The following is a 7188-nucleotide window of genomic DNA, read 5'->3' as shown; positions in this document are numbered from 1 at the left end:
GTTAAAGGTCTCGTTGATGGGTTGATTGGTTTAACCAATTATTCAAATCGATGATATCAGCATAATATTAACATAACAATTGGCATAATTAAAATTTTAAAATAAATTTTAGTCAAATGACATCAACATGACTTGAACACTCCTTCCTTTTCAAGTTAACTTTAAGGAGTGAATTTGACATTAGATTAAATTTAAGTCAAGTCAATTTAGACCTCAATCTTACATTTCATAAGTGAGAGAAATAATTTACAATTATCTCAGAGTTAAGAATGCATACTAGAATTTACATTTGTCTCATGTCATCAAATTGTTAAGTTGAGGGATAGATTTGAGTTGAGTTGAATTCGAAAAATTATCAATTTGGTTTAACTTGAATTTAAAATGATCGATTTAAGATCAAATTAGCTTATTTAAATATTAAGAGAATAAGAAGAATTGTAGATAAAAAAATAGAGAAAAATTGTAGAAGAAGTTACAAGAATAGTCGGTGAAGTGAACTTCAATTAAAGTCAAGCTAAATAACGATTCAAAATTAGTTCGAATTAAATCCACCGTTAGTTAGACTGTTGTAAAATATTTTATGTTGATATTGAAATAGTGGTAACATGTGTCATTGAATTTGTATTACACCAACTCTTGTAACATTTTTTAATACATAAAAATAAAAATTGATGTGAAATATCTAATGAGTCTTGTCTTATCACCCAAAATGATGTAAAATATCCAAACATATTCTACATCTCTCTCGTGACTAGCAAGCAGTGAAGATTCATATGCCCCTTGGTATTCATTTCCAACCTCTATCTGCAACTAGTGAAGATTCACTGTTCCAAGCATGCCTTTGTCTTTGAATTCTACATAAATTTCGTGCTAAATCAAGACACAAATTGGTGGAGAATTAGAAGGCTCTACTGATGAGTCTAAAATGAGACACAACTAATGATTTTAAACCTATAAAAGGTATACACAAGGCTGAACCTTAAAAGTGGGTTAGCTTGAGATCCCGTAGGTAGTTTTATTATGCCAGATTCAGAAGCCCATGACATAATACACATAGACAAGTGATCAATGTGTGTATGTGTGTGTGTGTGTGACACAATACACATACACAACCAATGATTTCAAACCTATAAAAGGTTATACAGAAGGCTGAACCTTGTGTGTATGTGTGTGTGTATATGTAACTAGCAATTTTAACCAGTGATTGTAAACCAATGAAAGGTTATACACCAGGCTGAACCTTGAGTATGTATGTGTGTGTGAACGCATGTGTCTGTGTGCCTCACTTTCATTCTTGAGAAGGTTATACACAAGGCTGGACCCTGAGTGTGTGGGTGCATGCACTTACCTCATTCTCATTCTTAGAGATCTTAAGCTTTTAGATTTTGGTTTTCCCTCCTTAAGGATGCATAGTTATCTCAATGGGACATGGTTGCACTGGTAACACCACTGCTTATTCTTCATGATAAGAACCCATCTCCAAAAGTTCTAGATAAGGATTGAAAATGACTGAAAATGAGGTTATGAAAAACATCGTTGAGACTTGAAAAACATGTCCAGTCAACGTTGAATGAGCCTAGAAGAGAATATGAAAAACATCGACCAAAATTAGAATTGAAAAAGAGAAAGCAAATAAACAAAATAGCTTACTTTAGCAACGCCAATCATACTAATTGAGACTTGATAGGCATCTCAAAGAAAAATACATCATATATCTTCAGTTAAGAGGAATCATCAAGGCAACTTTCCAGGGTTTACTCATGATATCTTGAATGTCTTACCTTCAAATATTTGTCAACTACTTTGTAAAGCCCATCATCAACAATTCGAGCATAATCAGGCAATATCTCAATCATAGCCATGAATTTTTACAAACTCAAGTAAGGATCAAGAGAATCTCTATCGAAAAAGTATTTTCTTTCTACTTTCAACAAAGAACCATGGCCTGGAGAACCAAATCCTTCCAATTCATAACCATATTCTTCATTTTCTTCATCTTCAATCCGCTGTAGGAAATTAAATAGTATTCAATGGATAGTGTCAACATCGAATAATGAATCACCAGCCTAGATGGATGGTATAAGGAAATCATCAAGTGAAACCATTTCCAATCGAAAAGCGATCCTCCTTTACAGTTCGTATCTACCATGATTGCCATCTTTGGAATCCTAAAAAGAAAATTCTATGGAATGGAAGAGCTTTTCTCAGTTGGCAGAAGATTTGCAAGAGTTTCCACAATAGTTCTCTGGTCATTTTCTACTGTTGTAGAGCTCGATTTCAACCTTGTTGGATTCCAAATTCGAAATTCAACATCTTCCAATACACTGTAATGTATTAAAGACGCAATAATACTATCTAGCCAAACACCTAAGCTTCCCTTGGCACAGATAACTCTGATAATACTTAATCTAAAGTAGTGAAAGATTCTCAATCTATCAATCAAGACACCCAACAGTGAAATTAGTGGATTTGCCACCATAATCTAACTGAGACCAACCTGATACCAGTTGCTACTTGAAAGCATTCATGGTAATAGCCTCCACACATTTCTTCATAATCCCTACCTCATCTGCCAAGGAAGTTAGCATCTCACATGTAGAAAGGACTTCCACAGACATTTCTAAACATTTCACACAGTGTTGGCAACCAGAGTTATCGACTCTTCCTAACCAAGCAGGTTGCATAAAATACCCAACTAACAATAATATTCTACTCTTACTCACCCCTCAATTCAACCACTCTGAACCCGTTCTTTTAGATCCTAAAACCTTTTCTTTTCCAGTCTCAGCATAACCAAAGCGATAACAAAAACACAGACTCTGAATAAAAATACTAAGAACAAGTACAAAAACCTTTTTTTTTTTAACTTTTTGTGAAGCCTAAAAAAAGGAAATGAATTAAAATAGATATCAAATTTGCCACTTTAACATTTTTCAACAAGATTTCTCAACTTTTACCTTTTTAAGCAATTGGCATTTTTCATTCCAAAAATACTTTTCATCCTATTTTTTTCCATTTATAACAGTTTTCACAGATTAAGCTCTTATATTTCAGAGTATACGAATTAAGCTTAATTTTTTTATAATGAATAAGATTTACAGATGAAAAAAAGATTAATTTTTGATATAATAATTGATATTTCTATACCTTTATACATTTACAAAATGATGGATATAACTAAGTCAGGATATGTATGGGTTGTATGGGTTGTCTCTTTGAAACGGTGCAAAAATGAGTGAAAGGGTGGGCACTTTCTCGAAACGGTGCATTTTTTTAAGTGGGTGCAAAAATGTACGAAAGTGTAAAAAGGTGTGTGAAAGTCTAAAAGAGTGCGTGAAAATATGATGGGGGTGCATCAACTCTGAAAGGGTACGTGAAATCATAAAAGGGTGCATGAAATCATAAAGAGTGTGTCAACTCCGAAGGGGTGCGTGAAATTGTATAAGGATGGGTCATTCTCTCAAAGGGTGCATGCATGCATGCATGAATAATTTAAATTGGTGATACATCTATTGTAATGAAAACACTTCCATTAAAAAATTAATTCATTAAATTAGAAGAGAATTCATTTCTTTCATTAATATTTAGATGGCAGTAGATTTGGGGCAGATGAAAATATTTACTACAATATTTAGAAAACAATTATTTACTTGTTCCAGAAAGAACTCTTTCTTGTTATTTCGTAAGTATATCTTTCTTCAGTTATTTTCATTATTCCAAATTTGCTTCATTCTAAACCACCACATTTTTGTTTCTTGAATCCATTGATCGAAAAAAATGGTAGGAGTGATGTTCATGCTTGGATTTGGTAGGCAATGGCACAGTAAAGGTGGTAATAATTTAAAATATATTAGTGGAGTTCATAAATTATTTTCAGCAAATAGAAGAATCAATTAAGACGGATTTGTAAAAAAAGTATGTTCTCGTTTGGGTATCAATCAAAGTTATAATAAGATAAAAAATTATATGTCAAATCTAACAAAGTTTAGTGATTTGTTTTATTTATTAAAAGATGATTATGATATTCGAATGATGATGTAGCTATATAAGTCACACAAAAGGTCTCCCTTATTTCTTGAAGTGGTGATACAACAAATTGAATTCTGAGGTAATTATGAACAATATTCACAACCAGAACAAGAGATTCATCAAGGGATTCATCAAAATCTATCAATTGAAGTTCATTCCATAGATAACATATATACACAACCAGAAAGTGTACCAAAAAATAGCAGGGTAAATATAAACCATGATCATGACAGTATTGAGAATAATGTTGGTTGGAATCCTCTATCTCAAGACTGGGCACATGGTGAAAGAGGCCCAAAATCGATATTGGGTACACCCAAAGGCTGTTATCAAATAGATAATTTACCAACAAATGATATTCACTTCTAAGAAAAATATGAATATCGTGGTTGTGATGATAAGGGTGATAGGGATTATAATGGTGGCAGTGATATTGGTGATGATATTGTTAATGATGTAGGGGTTGGTACGTTAGTGATAGCGCCAAAAAGTTTGGTTAACATTGCTCCAATGCATTATAGTTCCAATCCATTTTTTGGTAGTCCAAAACCCTACCAAGACGTTGAAAATGAGGGAATTGAAATTCATATAGCTATACCACCAAATGGCAGATTCAAAATGACAGACTAATTTGCATCTAAACAAGTTTTAATAGATACATTATATAGAGATACATTAGAAAATGGTTATCAATGCAAGGTTTCAAGTTCAAATAAAAAGAGATAAGATATAAAATGTGTGCATCAACAATACAAATAGAAAGTAGGAGGGGTGAAGTTAAGTAACAACAATATATTTGTGTTGCAAAAGTTAGGAACACATACTTGTTCTCACGATGTCATAAGACCTTATCATAGGTAAGCAGAAAAAATGACACTTCGAAAAATATTACAGACATTATTTACTGCAGATGACCATATGTATAGGGTAAAAGATATTATAACAGATATGACGGATAGGTATCGAAATGATATATCTCATGTACAAGCTTGACATGCAAAAAATTGGGCGTTGAATGAGATAAGAGGTTCACCCGAGAAGTCATTCATATTATTACTGATATTTTGTTATAACCTTCAACAACAAAACCCTGACACTATTATACAAATAGACACTGACTCGGATAATCGATTTCAATTTGTCTTTATGGCCTTAGGATACGTCGTTAGAGCATTTAGTGAGTATTGTCGTCTTGTTATTTGTATTGACAGGGTGTTCTTGAAAGGTCGATATTGGGATACACTTTTTTTTGCAATAGGAAAAGATGGAAACAATCAAATTTATCCACTAGCTTTTGGAGTTTAAGGAAAGAAGGAAACGATTACTTGGACCTTGTTTCTTCAAGCATTACACAGATGTATTAAAGATCTCTCAAATCTAGCAATCATCTCAGATAGGTACCATGTTATCACTTGTTGCGTGGGAGAAGTGTTTTCTAATACACATCATGGTAGGTGTAACCATCATGTAAAGGGGAATATGCATAGTTGATACAAACAAACAAAATATATAGAAGTATTATTTTGACGAGGCTTTGCATATGATTAAAACTGAAAACCCCACTACAGTAGCTTATTTGGAAGGAATTGACTATGCATGGTAGGCTCGTCCTCACTTTCTCAATATCCGATATAATATTATGATCACAAATATTGTTGAGTCGTTTAATACTTTGACATAACACGCATGCAAGTTGCCAGTGATGATACTCCTTGAATTTCTACGTTTGACTTTACAAAAATGGTTTTATACTTGTCGCAATATGGTGGGTATGATCATTTGTTAGTGCAGATAATTTGATGCTTGTATAAATTCATAAATTACTAATATTTCAGTATTTGTGCAATCATGCAGGTACTTGTACTCATCTTCTAACTTCATAGGCTGAAAACAAATTAGCTAGTCATATTCGCAAATAAGCCAATATAATTGTCAAACCAATAACCGTTGATAGATATGAAGTGCATATTTCTGACAGACCAGCCACTAAAGTCAATCTTGTAACAAAAGAATGTAGCTGTAAGAAATTTCAACTATCAAAAATAGCATAAATACACGTCGCAGCAATTGCCAGATTTCAAAACCTCTCAAAATTGTTATCCATGGGTGAATAAGGATTACTCAACTAAATATTGGAAAACAATTTAAAGGGAGAGTGTAGAACCATTGGGCAATCCATCTGAATGGGTGCACCCTACAATATAGTTCATCCACCACAAATGGAACATCGACGTTCCAATCGTCCTTCTAAACATAATAGAAGACTGTCTGAAGGGGAAGAAGTACATCAAGTAGAATGCAGTAGATATCATCAAAAGGGCATACACATTTAGTTTGTACAAATCCATTACCGCAGGCTCCAACATCTTCATCAGTTATCGATTCGTTAGGAAGAATATAATTTAAGATAATGTAAATCAGATATTTTAATCGAGATTATTAACTTAGATATATTGTATTAGTTAGATATATTGTTTTTGTATTTGCTTTCTTTTAATGTTCAACTGCTTTTGCATTTGGTATATGTTGAGTGTCTTGAGGACGACTGCAAATTTGTCTCTACGAAGGGAAATGGTCGGTATTGGTTTAGAATGTTGCTAGCTTGCCTCTTTCATTTTCTTACCCCATACTAATTCATTTTCATTAGAATAAAACTTAAGCATGCAACTTGAGCATGAAAAGCAAATTTGAGATGCATAAGTTGCAAAAAACTTTGGTTAAGATGTTTAGCCTGTAACGTAATCATCAAAGTGAACTAACAATAAGGGCAAAACTATTTAGTAATCATCACCTATTTGATTTATACATTGGTTTAAAAAATTTCGGCAGCATTTCTTTTATAATTCCAACAGTTCCCTACATGTATAAACCAAAATCAAAGATACAACACTCCAATATATATATATATATATATATTGAGGATTAATCGACTCGATTGTGCCCAAACATTAAGTAAATAAAAAATTACTTTAGGATATGCATCTAATCAACCCATGCCTAAACCTCAACCAACCAATATGAAATAAATATGCAAATTTTTCATAATATACATAAGTTTAAGTATAATACGAAAGATCATGAAGAATGTGAATTGCCACCATGCTTCCATATCTTCGATGCAACAATGCAATGCATGTGGGAAGTGTTTTTTGCATGAAA

At 32.8% G+C, this 7188-nt stretch overlaps 1 pseudogene; it reads right to left on the bottom strand.

Moving 5' to 3' along the window:
* Positions 1 to 1453: 1453 nt before the first annotated feature.
* Positions 1454 to 2684, bottom strand: LOC123202249 (annotated as a pseudogene).
* Positions 2685 to 7188: the final 4504 nt, after the last annotated feature.

This window comes from Mangifera indica, chromosome 18 (genome assembly GCF_011075055.1).
Source record: "Mangifera indica cultivar Alphonso chromosome 18, CATAS_Mindica_2.1, whole genome shotgun sequence".
In the NCBI taxonomy this organism is placed as follows: Eukaryota; Viridiplantae; Streptophyta; class Magnoliopsida; order Sapindales; family Anacardiaceae; genus Mangifera; species Mangifera indica.
The sequence above is the reverse complement of the archived record's forward strand: the minus strand, read 5'-3'. Positions and strand labels throughout refer to the sequence as shown.